The sequence below is a fragment of the Pleurodeles waltl genome, chromosome 7 (genome assembly GCF_031143425.1).
Source record: "Pleurodeles waltl isolate 20211129_DDA chromosome 7, aPleWal1.hap1.20221129, whole genome shotgun sequence".
NCBI classification, from domain to species: domain Eukaryota; kingdom Metazoa; phylum Chordata; class Amphibia; order Caudata; family Salamandridae; genus Pleurodeles; species Pleurodeles waltl.
The window spans coordinates 121,786,747-121,803,025 of NC_090446.1; positions in this window are offsets into that span (position 1 = coordinate 121,786,747).

Genomic DNA, 16,279 nt, shown 5'->3' on the forward strand with positions numbered 1-16,279 from the left:
CAACCCCAGACCCAGACTACTATTCACACTGTATAGGGTCCATGTCCTCACCTAATAGCCACACACGGTGCCTCTGGAGTTGCCCCATCACATAAGGGATGCTGCTATTCCTCAGATGGTAAGCGTCATGCACTGAGCCAGGAAACTTGGTGTTCACATGGGAGATGTACTGGTCGGCCAAACACACCATCTGCACATTCATTGAATGGTAACTCTTCCGGTTTCTGTACACCTGTTCACTCCTGCGGGGGGACCAAGGCCACATGTGTACCATCAATGGCACCTATGATGTTGGGGATACGTCCCAGGGCATAGAAGTCACCTTTCACTCTAGGCAAATCCTCCACCTGAGGGAAAACGATGTAGCTGCGCATGTGTTTCAGCACGGCAGACAACACTCTGGACAACACGTTGGAGAACATAGGCTGGGACATCCATGATGCAATGGCCACTGTTGTTTGAAAAGACCCACTTGCCAGGAAATGGAGTACTGACAGGACCTGTACTAGAGGGGGATTCCTGTGGGATGGCGGATAGCTGACATCAGGTTCGGATCCAACTGGGCACACAGTTCCAGGATTGCGCCACGGTCCAATCTGTAGGTGACAATTATATGTTGCTCTTCCATTGTCGACAGGTCCACCAGCGGTCTGTACACGGAGGATACCGCCATCTCCTCACCTGCCCCAGCGGACATGCCCTATGGACGAGAACAGTGAGCAGAGGGTCAGTCAACACTGAGGTACGAAAACCCATCTTTATTATACACATTTTTCAATCCGCTATGTCCCTGTCGTAATGTGTATGCAAGGCCTAGATATGTGTGACGCATATAAAAATAATGCCATGTGGCCCCCTGAAATGGCGGCTGCCTGACCTGTAATGTGGGACAAGGGGATATGAGGTAACTGCGCTGGCGTAGTAAACCGTCGCGGTAGGCGTTCAAAGACCGCGGCGTAATCCTGCATTGGTTAACATTGGACCCTATGGGTTCCAGGAGCCAATGACGATGCACGCCGGCGGTGACGGTACGCACCGCCGCAGACGTGACCGCCATTTTCTGTCTGTTCACTCACTTGATACCTGATCTTCGACAGGAGAGGACCTACACTGGAAGTGCTGCTGTGACCTCAGTCTGGAAGAGACAATGGCTCATGTGTCTGGGGAAAGGGCCCCTGCCTTCACCACGGAGGAGTTGGAGAAACTAGTGGATGGGTCCACCCCCAGTACACGCTACTCTTCGGTCCTCCAGACAAACAGGTAAGTACACTGTGAGCATGCTGTGTGGAGTGGTGTGGATGGAAGATAGGGGGGGGATGAGGCGTGCATGAAATGACGGTGAGTGCATGTGCGTCAGAGCAAGGGTGGGAACGTGTGCCAATGACTGTGACGGTCCGGACGGTTATAGCTCCTCCTTTTCCCCTGTACCATTCCTGTAGGTCAGCGCCCACCAGAAGAAGGATATTTGGCGTGCCATCGCCAAGGGAGTCCGGACTCTGGGGGTCCACCACAGACGGAGCACCCACTGCCAGAAAAGATGGGAGAACATTCGCCACTGGAGCAAGAAGACGGCCGAGGCCCAGCTGGGGATGGCCTCCCAACGTGGGAGGGGTGCCCGTCGCACCATGACCCCCCTGATGTTCCGGATCCTGGTGGTGGCGTATCCGGAGTTGGATGGGCGCTTGAGAGCATCACAGCAGCCACAAGGGGGTGAGGTGAGTACACTCTCATTCAGCTGAATCTGTGCGCATTACGAGATGTCTGGGTGGGGGAGGTGGGCTGTGGGTTCCCCTAGGCCAGGGCGAGTTTAGTAGGCAAGGTCCCTACGTAAGGCAGGCCATGTGGCACCCCACCCCACCAGTGTTCAGAGGAAACTACACCTAGTCAGGCTCGTCTGACATCCATGTGTGCATCAATCGGGCATAGGCTTTGTACCCCATGTCCCTGTGAATAATTAGGGAACTCTAAGTGCACGGCGTAGTGCAGAGGTCTTCTGTGTCTGTAGTGTCCGCCAACTGTAGCGGTATTGCATGCACTCAACATGTCTTTCTTCTGTCTCCCCCCCCCCCTATTTTTTTGGTCTCCCTGTTCTTGTGTGCAATAGCATCATCAGGCGGAGGAGCAGTGGCACTGGAGCAGGAGGGAGCTGCATCCCACATGGCCCTGGAGGGCGAGACAACGGAGTCTGAAGCCACCAGTGGGACGGAAGGCGAGGGGAGCTCCACGGTGAGGACAGGAGCTGAGACCAGCGACACTGACTCCTCCTCTGATGTGAGCTCCCTTGCGGTGGTGGGCCCCTCTGTGCCACCCACATCTACAGGTACAGCCGCCACCCCCCCTACCAGCACCGCCCTCCCAGCAGCCCCTCAGCGTGTGCCCCGTGGCCGCTCACCCAGGAGGGTGGGCATCTCCTTCGCCCCAGGCACCTCAGCCCCTGCCCCTGTCAGCCCTGCTGCCCTCAGTGAGGAGGCCTTTGACCTCCTCAGATCCCTCACTGTTGGGCAGTCTACCATTCTGAATGCCATCCAGGGTGTAGAGAGGCAGTTGCAACAGACCAATGCATACCTGGAGGGCATTCATTCTGGTCAGGCAGCCCAACAGCGAGCTTTTCAAACTCTGGCCTCAGCACTGATGGCAGCCATTGTCCCTGTGTCCAGCCTCCCCCTCCAACTTCCTCTACCAAGACCCAAACCCCTGTACCTCAGCCTATCCCAAGCACACCATCAGACCAGAGCACACACCTCAACATACAAGGGAAGCTCTGGCAAGCATAAGCACCACACATCCCACAGGCACTCACACAAGCATCATACCCATGCAGACATACCAACAGCCTCTGCCTCCACTGTGTCCCCCTCCTCCAAGTCCTCCTCCTCTCTCTCTGTCTCGTCTCCACTCACACCTGCATGCACTACATCCTCAGCCACTACCTCCATCACCAGCACGCCCATCACCACACCCCGCTCAAATACACTCACCACACCCACTACCATTCACACATCCCCTGTGTCCTCTCCCAGTGTGTCTGTGAGCCCACCTCCCAAGGTACACAAACGCAGCCACACATCCACCCAACAGCCATCCACCTCACGACAGCCTCCAGCCCATGCACCTTCTCCCAAAGTCAGCAAACGTACACCTCCTACAACCACTACCTCTTCCTCCACTCCCAAACCCCCTCCATCTACCCGTCCCAGTGTGTCTAAAAAACTTTTCCTGTCGAACCTTGACCTCTTCCCCTCACCTCCCCCACCCCTTCAGTCCCCTAGGGCACGCCTTTCCAGGTCCAAACCCAGCACTTCAGCCACCACATCAAGGGGAACAGTGGTGCCAGCAGTAACCGTCTTCTGGAGTGCGCCAAGCAGCAGGGCAGCCAGTGTGCCAAGGAGCCAGACCACGGACAGTCCCCCACCTCAGAAGCATAAGAAGTTGGCCACTGTTCGGAGGGAGAAGGGTAAAACATCTGCCACTAAGGGCCCTCCCAGGACTACAGTTGGGACTGGGAAGAAAGCTGCACCACCACCCAAGATGGGGAAGGGGCACAGAAAGAAAGGGAAGTAGCCGCCAACCTGCAAGGCGTACAAGACCGCTACCAACACCGCTGCCAAGGACACCGCCGCCACCAGCACCGCTGCCAAGGACACCGCCGCCAGCAGCACCACTGCCCAGGACACCGCCGCCACCAGCACCGCTGCCCACGACACCGCCGCCACCAGCACCGCTGCCAAGGACATTGCCGCCAGCAGCCCGCTCACTGAGCCACCCACCAGCACCGCAGGCCCATGAGCGCCGCAAGCACCGCCGCTACTGAGGCCGCCATGAGCAGGATGAAGCACTCTGGGCACAAAGCCCCCTCCAGAACCAGTGGAGATTCACATCCACTACCTCAGTCCTTGGCAGGATGAAGCACTCTGGCCACAAAGCCCCCTCCAGAACCAGTGGAGATTCACATCCACTAACTCAGTCCTTGGCAGGATGAAGCACTCTGGGCACAAAGCCCCCTCCAGAACCAGTGAAGACTGTTATCCACTTGAGAGACTGTGGCTTTGCACTCCCCAGGATAAAGCAGTGGGCAAACCACCCACTGGAAAGACTTGATAGACTGTGGCTTTGCACACCCAAGGATAAAGCAGTGGGCAAACCACCCACTGGAAAGACTTGAGAGACTGTTGCTTGGCACTCCCCAGGATACAGCAGTGGGCAACCCACCCACTGGAAAGACTTGAGAGACTGTGGCTTTGCACTCCCCAGGATAAAGCAGTGGGCAAACCACCCACTGGAAAGACTTGCGAGACTGTGGCTTTGCACTCCCCAGGATAAAGCAGTGGGTAAACCACCCACTGGAAAGACTTGAGAGACTGTGGCTTTGCACTCCCCAGGATACCGCAGTGGGCATGGAGCTCCCTCGTGGATCTGGCGTCGTGCACTCATCCGGCTGAGGTGCCCCCCCTTCCCTTCCCCCTGAGGTGCCTGTTGTATTTCTATCTGATGCCCCTGCAGTGTTCTCTCCGTTTTGATCGGGTATTAAGTGTGGGCCTCGCCCATGCATTTTGGGCCAAGTGGTCCACGGACTTAAATGGTGCAATACCTGGACTTGTATTCTTGGTGTATATATTTGTTTATAGTGTATATATATTTTTGAGTACTGGATTTTATTAGATTACAATGGTTACAATCATTTCCTTTTGTCTTTACATTCTTCCGGGGGGTTTGGGGGGCTGTAACTGTAATGTATCAACATGTATTAGTGTGTGTGTTGTAGTGGGTGGGGGTGGGGGTGTTGCGTGTGTGTGTCACTCTCTTTTCCCTCCCCCCTGCCCTGTGTCATAGGTGCAGTACTCACCGTGGTCTTCGCCGCCGGCGTTCGTGCTCCTGGTAGAGGAGCAGGAAGACAAAGGCAGGGAGTATTTGGAGTTCCGGCTCCATGACGTCCTGGTTCCTCGTGGGGTGTGTAGAGGTGAGTGTTTTCCCTTCCAAGTCCTATTTCCGCCGTGTTTTTGTTCGCGGTGAATCCGCCCTGGAAAAGGTGGCAGATTGGCCTGTTGTAATACTGTGGGCGGTACATTGTCTTCCGCCTGTCTGTTGGCGGTTACCGCAGCGGTGTTTGTTTGTACCGCTGTGGCGGTCAGAGTGTTAAAGTGGCTGTCTTTGTTGGCGGTTTCCGCCATGGTCGTGATTCCATTTTTTTTACCGCCGGCCTGTTGGTGGTTTTACCGCCGCTTTAACACCGACCGCTAGGGTTGTAATGACCACCATAGTAAGGGATTGAACAGGAGGAAATACTGACAGGCTTGTCAGACTTTTTGTGCGGCCTAGGTCAAGAACATCAAGCAAGCGAGGGCCCCACTGGGTGCTCTTCGTTTATGCCAGGAGGCACAAGCATCAGACTTTAAATATTAAAAAATGTCTTCAAGGGAAATGGAGACGCAACAGCTTCCGCATCTGTCGACATCTAGTAGCATGGGCACGTTAGCTGCCTCCGTTAACAAAAGGGGCAGGTTCTGTTTCTAATTCTATAAATCCATTTGCAGCTGGACTGCGGGCCTCAGGAATAACCCCCTGTTCCTTCCCCTTGAAACGACCTTGGATGCTGCTCCTTCCTCACATCACATAGCGAAGCACAGGAGACAGTGGCTTGGGTGCTCCACCCCCTTCCTCAGTCCCGCATGGAGAGCAGGGAGGTGTGACAACTAGCACTGGATAAATTACCTGCTGTTCCAGCAAAGCAATCAATCCAGGCCCCCTTCTTCTTCACTGCCTTCCCCCATGAAAACTGTAATTACAGTTGTAATTTCTTGCCTTTGGTGAAAACTCCAGGTGCTGACTCTGTAAGCCGCTCAGCATATGCTGCTTATTACCAGGCGCCAAGAAGTTCCACGTGCCACTGCTAAGCCAACAACCTCAGTGTAGCACTTGTGTTCGACAGGCTCAGTAAAGCGATAAGGGTGTGGCGTCTGCCTCCGGAGCTAGTGGGGTTCAGGACGCCCTCCATAATGGGACCCCTTGGCTGCAGAGGCGGGGCGTGCACACCCCCAGCCATGCAACGCAGCACGCCTCTGGAGCCGGGCGAGTGACGATGCAGCCAGGAAGTCAGCGGAAGAATGAAGACAGCAACAAGGAAAAAGAAGTCAGAGAAGACGGCATCGAAGAAAGAAGACAGAGAAGATGGCATGCGGCGAAGGAGAAAGAAGGCAGCAGCAAAGAAAGAAGATGTCAGGGAAGAAAGAAGACGGCATGCAGAAAATAAAGAAGTACTTTCAGCGTCTAGCCTGAGAGGAAGGATACTGGGCAGTGTCCAATGGGAAGTAACCAGAAGGAGTACTTGGTCCATAGGCAACCCGGGAGCAAGAATGGCAAAGAAGATGGGAAAGACAACAGGAAGTGAAGCAGGACGACGTGCTGGCCAATCAGAAACACATAAATCAGAGCGCCATTGGGCTAAGCGAATGGTAAGTTAAGGTAAGTAAGGGTCTGGGTTTATGCCCTTTTTAAAAAAAAATCTTAATTTTAGTAACAATACATTTCGCAAGCAGGGCACAAGCGTGCTTGCAGACGAAACCTAAAGATGAGAGACTGAGTTGTCCATGCAGGTTTCCAATTTGTGATCTGCAGATCACTGCAGATGTCAGAAGCCAGTTTTATAGCTAATTATCTTCCAAAAAAGATACAACCTGCCAAATAGACAATGGACCTTAAAAAATCATATTGAAGAAATGGGCTTGTGACCAAAATATGTATTCTATTTTTATGGCAGGAGAATAGGGTTTCACCATAGTGGAAGCCTTTCAGGAAATCCTTGTAAAACTGGTATAATGGACAAGAAAGCAAGTTATATTAAACTATAGATACAGGAGAACGTCGGCTGTGCTAGTTCATCAGCTGCCTCCCTGCCAGCCAAAGCCCCTGGCTCTCTGAGCACAGTGCTGTATCACTGCATTAAGACTGTACTCCACAGCGAGAGGCAGGAGTAGAAGGATGTTTGGTGTTTTACTGTTGCTGGGTACCACTACATATCTGAAAGGAAAACTCTAAAGATGACAGAGGAGATGCAGAGCGGCAACTGTCTTACCAGTCGCAGGACTTGTGCAGCTGACTCTGACTGAAACAGGAATTTGGAACTACGTGGCTCTTATGGTGGGACCTATTATTACTACATGAGGAATAACTATGAGGCAATATAGCACACAGGGAAATGCAAAGTACCATGAGAAAGCCGAGTTAACACTGGACTGATTATCATATGGAAGTTAGGTGGTGGACGGCTATTTTTTTAAAATAGAATTATTGGATTGATTCCTTGAGCCTCAAGGATTCTTCAGCCATAGCTAGGCAGCTTTTTGTGGGACTGTAGAGTAAATTATCTCACCAGGTGTGCAGAGGACGCGGTTCTACTCCATATTTCTGTTAAGAGTGTTGCTCAAGGCCATCTTGTGATGTTCTGCCAAAATAGAATTCCAGGAAATCAGTATGAATTATGGATCAGATTTTCTGTATTGAGTTATGTTGTACTTATGAAAAGGTGTATTATATCTCCATAGTGTACCAGTGCAGATGTGATCCAAGATTTAATAGCAATTTAAAGGTATGCTTAATATCTATACAAAGAGATATGGCTGGGGATGTGATTCGCTATGTATTCTGTTCTTACACTGAGACGTTTGCTTGAATTCTGTTCCGTAGAAAATGTATGCCTGATTCAGAGATCCCCTGCCTTTAATGAAATGGCGATTGGACTGAGGGCTGGAGAGGGGCGGGTCTGCAGTACTGCGGGACCTGCTTGCATTGGAGTCTCCACTTTGTGGTCCAAACTACTGTGTCGTCTGGCACTTAGTGGCCAGCTGAGATTGGCTGCACCACTGAACCTGCCTCAGGAATGTGCAATGTGGGTTTCATCGCTGAAGCCACTGATGAATAAACTCAAGCCTTTCTGCTTCTGATGCCTCAATACTTTGGGCAAAATCCTTTTTTCCCAGCCTTCAATTGATCCAGAACACGATAGACAGACTTATTCTGGTTCTAACGCATAGAGACTAAGGGCCTGATTACGACTTCAGTGGAAGGGATTACTTCGTCCCAAATGTGACGGATATCCCGCCTGCCGTATTACGAGTTCCATACAATATAATGGACTCGTAATTCAGCAGGCGGGATATCCGGCACATTTGGGACGGACTAATCCCCTCCGCCGAAGTCGTAATCAGGCCCTATGTTCTAGTCTACTTGTTGCTTGCACTGACTTTTGGTATCTAAAGGAGTCTAGTTCAAATATCTCTGAGTTTGACGCAGGGCCTCTCACAATTCTGGCCAGTCATCTCTGCAAGTTCGCTTTAAGTGGCATACTTAAACTCGCTGTCTTCAATCAGCTTCTGACATTTCCTAACCCTATCAGCAATATGGCAGTAACACATGGGACACAAGGACCTCTCAAACCATAGACCTAAATCATAGAATAATCTCCCACTCATTATACATTACAAACAGAACTTTCTTACCTTCTGGAAAGAACTCATGACCTGGTTGTGTACTATTAATGTATCTTCCGTATTAAGTTTAACACCAGGGTAGCTCTCTGGTGACTGTTGCGTGTTAGAAGTGACCTTCATTATCATTTTCATATTCTTCATCATCAGTGATCCAGTCTAGCTCAGTGGGTTAAGAGCCCACTATGGAGACTTGCGCATGAAGTACGAGTCACATGTCTGAGTCCAAGCAGTGGACCCTCAAAATGCATCATTTCTGGCTAATAAAATAAACAGGATTAATTGAATGATTGTGTTCTTATGTTAATTAGATTGATGACATATACCATTGAAGTATACTGCAGTTTCTTGATGTTATAATACTGAAAGTAACCACTGCCCACAACAAATTCCTCTACACACAGCAAACAGCCTGCATTTCATACATTCCAGAAAACTGTTCCGGGTGGTAAGGTCTTGAAGGGAATATTGCTAATGAATGAGAACTCAGACTACTGAGCATGCAGTCAACATTTTTAAACCTTGAAATAATCACCTCCTCTTTTCATAGCTCATGAGGTGGTACTCTGATTCTTAACTCCTGTATCTGAAATGATCTTCCATCGATTTGCAAGTGCCTGCATTTGGGAATGGAGGCGATCAGTCCTTGAAGTTTGATTGCTTCTGGGTGCTTTTCTCTAGGAAATTGGTTTACTGGTTGAGAGGGGTAAAACCCTACTCTAGAAGTAACCACAATTCTTGTCACAGTGAAACTCAAGCAAAGCCCAAGTTAACCTGTGCTAAACCCTCTGGTAGCTTGCCACAAATGCGGTCAGGCTTAACTTAGAGGCAATATGTAAAGTATTTATGCAGCATTTCAAACAGTAAGAAAGTGAAACCACAACACAAGAAAAATCCCAGACCAAGTTAGACAAACAGAGTAAATTTGAATACATTATTAGAGACCAAAATAACAAAAATCCAATCAGTAGAACCAGCGATATGCAACTGTAAAGATTTAAGTGAAAATTGTGCCTAGAAGCACAAAAATCCAGCTGTGGATATATGGTTGTGCCAGACTGGGATAAAGTTACAAGTCTGGGTTGACAGCAATGGAGCGCGTGCTGGATAGAGGGACCAAGTGAGGCTTGCTGAAAAATGTACCTTAAAGCCTGGTTGGAGTGCATTGTGAGATCCAGTTCCGTGGAGCTATGATGCTTTGATGGAGAGTTCTGTGTCATCGTTGAAAATGTGATTGTCAAAGGGCTTGCAATGCAAAGTCCAGCGTCGAGAATGCATCGTGCAGTGGCGGTTCTGAAGAAGCTTGCAAAGTGCTGCACCGTTGTTGAACTTGCAGTCGACAAAGGGCTTGTGATGCGAAGGCCTGCATTAAGGAGAGGATGTGTTGCACAGCAGCAGTCCGAGGAGACTGTAGGCTGTAATAAGAGGTCCAGTGGAGCCACGAGGAGATGCGTCACGCTGCATCGGTTTTGCCCTCAAGACCACAGCTGGGCTGGCAGAGCACCTTCAGGCTCCCTTCCAAGGGTCCAGGACTGGAGTGGCACCACCTGCGGGTAGGCCTCACAGCAGACAGAGTCCAGATGCTGGGTTGAAAGTGGATGGAGCCTTTTCTGTCTCTGAGGCTCTAGACTGGAGGCCAACCAACTAGCCCTTGGAGTCACTCTGGTGGTCCTGTGTTCCAGATGGAGGTCCCGTCCTTTTCAGCTTCTCCTCATCAAGCCATAGAAGGCCCACCCTGCCAACACCTATTCCCCCTTTGTCTCACTGTGTGGGAGCAATACAGAAAGCCCAATTGCCAGATACACTTAGATATGTGACCCAGGATACAGGCTGCAGGCACCAAATGGTTAGGACAAGAAAATGTCAACTTTCTAAAAGTGGCATTTTCACAAATGTGACTTAAAATTCAACTTTACCATTAAAGAGGGGTTTAAATTACAATTCTTTAGACACCAAACTCGACAGTCTTAACTGCTCCCAATTGAAAGTTAGCCATTATTAAATGTAATTAGAACATTGGAAGTTGGCAGCTCCATTGAAAACAATGGAGTGCTGCAGGCTTTTACTGGCCGATAAAAGCCCGCAGCGCCAACATTCCAATGTTCGCTTTGTTCACAGCAGCAGCTGTGAACAAAGCCTCACTGAGCCCGAGGGGATTTTAATCCCCTCGGGCTCCGTGAGCAATTTGTTTTTTTTAATAGAACATTCTGCCCTGAGTGGCAGAATGTTCTAACAGCCTTAGAACCCGCCGTAGCGGGCTCTACCGGCTATTAAAGGCCCTTTCCCTTGTTAAATGCCCTCGCCTTCGGCTCGGGAATTTAACGCGGGAGCGGGCCTTTAATAGCCGGTAGAGCCCGCTACGGCGGGTTCTAAGGCTATATAAGATAACCCAATGGTATCCTACAGAAGAGGTAGACCTTGCAGTAGTGAAAAATGAATTTAAGAATGTTTCACTGCTAGGACAGGTAAAAGTAAAAAGTACATGCAGTACCACTTTACTAAGGACTTATAAGTAAATTAAATGTACCAAATGGGTGTAAGCCAATTTCACCATGTTTTAGTGAGTGAAATTCGTAATCAAGAAGGAGGTGATGTGACTGCATTGAGTGCTGCCAGTATTGAGTGGCATAAAACCACTGACACCTCAAGTCGTCTACAACCCGACCGTCAACCGATTTAGTGCTGTTTACTTCTGATACCATTCTAGCAATGGGTTGTTTGACTTAGTTTGTATCTGTACATGGTTATGGTACCTTCAAAAAGCTTTATTTTGATAGGAATAACAGGGATTAGCATGAACAATTTCTAGATTATTCGGGTCCAGTTACATTTTTTAAGAGGCTTCACTCTGCCATCTCCAACATGCCTATAAGAATAACAGTAGAGAATAGGCAGTTACCTTGGCAGTGATGTCAGGCCTCCACTCTACTCTCATAAGTTTTGCTGAACATCCATCTTTAAAAAAAAAAAAATGTTATGTCCTCATGCACCTTGAACCACAAATCGTAACTCCATAGCACAACCTTCTCACTTCTCGATAAAATATGGAGACCACCTAAGCCAGAGGAAACCGAATCTCACTCACTCAGCCTTCTCTAGTGACACCCTGCGAGGTTGGAGAGTGAAAAGACAGATGTTTTAATCATTGGACTTCATCTTCAACTTTCAGCCGCTCCGATCTTTACCAAGCACTCTGAGATCTCTGGATGCTCAGTTGTCCCCCCATTCCAGTAAGGGGGCCCATAGCTTCTCCCTTTTTTTCTTCTGCTCAGGGCCACCCGCCCTTGTATCCATTTTGGCTGTATAGAAAAGCGCATTAAGCCAATTCCTATATCTAGGAGGGGATGCTGCCACCCAATGTAAACAGATCTCCCTTCTTGCCAGAAGGATAGAATAAAACAACAAGCTCGTCTCTTCTTTACTCCAACCCTCAAGGGTTTGCGGGTTCCCAAAAATATTAAGGGGGAAAATTACCTAAATCTCCCTTCCCAGTATCTCTGAAAGCGTTTCACCCACCTCTACGCAGAAGGAATCAATAGTCTGTTGCACTTGACGCTCCACATTTAACACAATTTACCACTCTCCCTTTCTTAATTTTGGTAAGCTTTGCCGGGGAGATATAAGCTCTGTGCATTGAGTACAAGTGATTTGTCCTTAAAGCAGCAGATTTTACTACATCAAACAAGATTTTTATTGATTCTTGCCACCACGCATGTATCTGTCCCCTAGGCACGTTTTCTCCCCAAAGATACTCAGGCAATTTAAACTCGCCATCTACTAACTCAAAGATTTCCTAATACCAGACTGACACCTTATTAGTACTAGAGGAGCAGCAAAACAAATTCTCCGCTTGAGGGTTATCCCCCCAAAGCTCACTCGATTATTCTGTGACCAACCTTTCAGCTGAATGTATTTGAATCTAGATAAAGTGCCCCCAGACTTATCCTTTAGCTCCTCCCAGGAGAGTAGTACTCCTTCCCTAAGGAACTCACCCCAGAACTAAATACCCACTTCCCTAAAAGGATTAGCTAGCATGTCTTTTAAACATTCCAGTGTACCCGGAGAGTCCCAGATTGGGGCATTCTGACTGTAATAGGCTATTTGTGTTACTGTGCTTAACTGATACCAACTTTTCACCAAACCTAGCAAGACCTTTAGTTTCACTTTCTTGAAGAACTTTGGGTCACCAAATTTAAACAGAAAGTGATTGGCTGCTCCCAGCACGGTTTCTGTCATGACCCCAAACTTTACGCCAATTGCTGTGGCATCCGGTAAAGCAAACAGCATCTTCGACTTCCTCAGTTGAAATGCCCGTGCATAAAGTTGTAAATCCAGCAAGGCTAAACCTCCCTTCTCTCTCCTTCTTCACAATTTTTTCCACGGAATCCTAACACCCTTAAAGGCCCAGATGAATGAGTTTATAGCTTGTTGAATCTTGTTAAGATATCTTTCATCCATTTGAAGTGGGATAGAGTTAGAAATGAAATTTATCCTGGGCAAAATTATCATCTTAACCAGGCTATTTCTGCCCAATATCATCAAAGGGAGATGAGCCCATCCCCTCATTAATTTGCTGCAATCTTCTAAGATCTTTTTCTGATTCCTCACTACAAGTTGTTCAATGTCCCGAGTTATCATTAGTCCTAGATACCTCATTTCCGACTTCCCTTTCCATGAATCACAGTCCTGATTCCAAGACATTATTACCATCTTCCCCGAGTTCACATGATATCCAGAGACTGTACCAAAATCCTCAGCTAATCTCAACAGCATTGGGAATGCAGCTGACAAGTCTGTAGTATACACCATTAAGTCATCTGCATACATTGCTACTTTTCTCTACTGTCTGGTACCCCTGGATATCCACAAGGACTCTGAAGGTTTCCCATTTACTAAAACTCTTGCTGACGGGACGTGATAAATCTGCCTAATGGCCCTACAAAATTTGTCACCTAAATTATAATGTCTCAAGACCAAAATTAAGTACTCCCAATTGACCCTATCAAAGGCCTTCATGGCACCCAAAGTTATAATACTTAGAGGTGTCTTATAGGTAGTCACCAAGTCTATTGCCCCAACCAGATTAAAGGTAAGCTCATGTAGATAACTGCCCCTAATAAAGCCTTTCTGATCTTCACGAATCAGACCTTTCACTACTTTATTCAGCCTCTCTGCTAATATTTTTGCCTATAAATTATAATCACAGTTCATCAAAGATATAGGCATATATGACTCACACCTAGCTGGGTCTTTGCCTGGTTTCAAAACAAAGAAATGATTGTCTTGTTCCAAGAGACTGGTATAGGAGAGCCATTCCCAAATATCTCAGTAGATAATTCTAACAAAAAAGGTGCTAGTACATCGCCCAAAGCTTTGTACAATTCCACTGGAAGACCGCCTGGACCTCCTGTTTTCCCTCCTTTACCTCCTTTAAGGCTGCTGTTATTTCCCCTAACGTAATTGGTATATTCAACCAAAGCTGCTCTTCCTGTGATAGACTAGGGAGTATGTCCTTCCCTAGCCAAATTCGAACCTCTTCCTCCCCCACTTTTACTTCTTCTGTATAAAGCTGTGAAAAGAACTTCAGGAAAGCGCTATCTATTCTCTCTCTATCTGTGGTCCTTTCCCCTGACTGATCTAGCTCAATTTCCTTAATATAATTCCTCCCTTGGTCCTTTTTAACCTTCCAAGCTAATAGCTTCCCTGGACTTTCTCAATATCCAAAGTGGGCCAGCTTGCTCTCCTCCCATCTGTTTATAACTCTGGAATGTAGAAGAGCCTGAATTTGCAGTTTTAGAGCATCCCACTTTTTAAGCAGTTTTATCTTCTCGTTCTCCTTAACGCTATTTGTTAACTGATCCCTACACTTTCCCATCTCTGTTTCTAAGGCACCTATTGCAACCCTATACTAATTATTCTTAAAGCTAACTAGACTCATGATTTTCCCACGTATAACTGCTTTAAAAGTGTCCCATACCACGATGAGTGGGGCTGAACCCAAATTCGCCTTAAAGAACTCCACTACCTCTACACACAACTGAGCTGTAATTCCCTCATCCAACAACAAAATACGATCTAATGTCCACCTCCTGTTCTCTATATCCTTTAATAGCTTTATTTTTAATACTACCACCCCATGGTCTGACAAGTGAGCAGCCAGGTATACTATATCCTATACTGAGTCACACCACAGCTGATCCACTAAAAAATAATCAATACGTGAAGAGTGTCTATACTTTTTATTATTATATGAAAAGATCTGCTTCATACCTGCTCTCTGCCTCCACAAATGGCACAAAGCCCAGTCCCTCATCACCCCTTTCAAATATTGCTGAGATTTTGGGTTTACTACTGATCTACTCTTTGTTGATCTATCCAGTTTACTATCTAAAACCACATTGAAATCTCCTGCCATTATAATTGGATCTGGGAAATCCAGAAGCTGGGCAAACATCTTCCTGAGTGGCTCTATATTGTCGCAATTGGGGCCATAATACCCCACCAATGTAATATTCCTTCCCAATATCTATGCTTTCACTATTATCCACCTACCCACTATATCTGCGGTTACCCTTAGTATCGCTGCGTTAACCTGATGTTTGAACAAAATAATCATACCCTTAGTGTTAAAATCATGTTCAGTACAGAGACAATGTTGGACCCACCTTTGAGCCTTAAATATCTCCTTGCATTCGTCTCTGGTTCGGCGCATTTTCTGCAGGATTAACACTTGGGCAGGGGAGTCTCTCAGATATTGTAAAATTCTCTCGCTTCTGCCTCTCATACTCAGGCCATTCACGTTCCATGACAGTATCTGAATATCTGTTTTACCACTGGCCCCCTGGCCCACCCCAACATTAGCCATCTATTATGGTTGATTTAATAATTCCAAGTGTGCATGAGGCTCTTTTTTTCCTATTTTCTCCCACATGCTCCCCACCCAGTACCCCACCCTCTCCCCACCACCACCAGGACCCCCAACCCTTCCCATGGAGAACCAACCCTTCATAGTGGACTGGTGGTAGTCCAAATCTAAAACGCTTTGGGTCCTTTTTTTTTTCAATACGGGCATATCACTCTCACCCTCTAGCTCCTCTCGATGCTCCAACGTCGATGACCTCCAACAGCTCATCGGCTGTTTTAACCTCCCTTATATTATACATTTTGTTGCTATACATAACTCTGAGGGCGGCCAGGAATTTAAGCTGCACTGATGCACCATACTTTTTAAATTTGGCCATCCGTCTCCCTAGCTCCCACTGCTTTTTATGGTTACCCTAGATAGATCTGACCTAATCTCAAATGAAAATTCTCCTTTTAAAATCTTTTGCCTAAACGCCATGGTCAGTATCTTTTGCTTCAGCGTATAAGTTTGAAAATTCATCAAAATCTTCCAAGGCTTGCTGTGAATTCTCTGGATATCACTCGCTATTTCTTCCATGCTTTCCTCCAATGAAAGCGAGGAGTAAAAAAGAGAGCTGAGATACAACTTGAGATTTTCTCCTTACCCTCCTTCCGGGACATTTAGAACTCTCAAATGATTCCTCCTGGAGCTATTTTATAACTGCTCCAACTTATTTTGTAGGTCTTGCCCGTTTTCCTTCAGTAATTGTATTTCTTCCTTATATGCCCTCATTTGCTCCTTCATTACTCTCACTGACTCTTACGCCTGGGTTCTTACCATCAGAAGATCCAGTTTCTTTTCAAAGGCTCCATGAGCCCCCCTTATCTCCCCTTGGTTTGTCTCCGAAATCGCAAAGCCCCTTTTAATGTCCTTCGACGGGGCCAAGAACACCTTC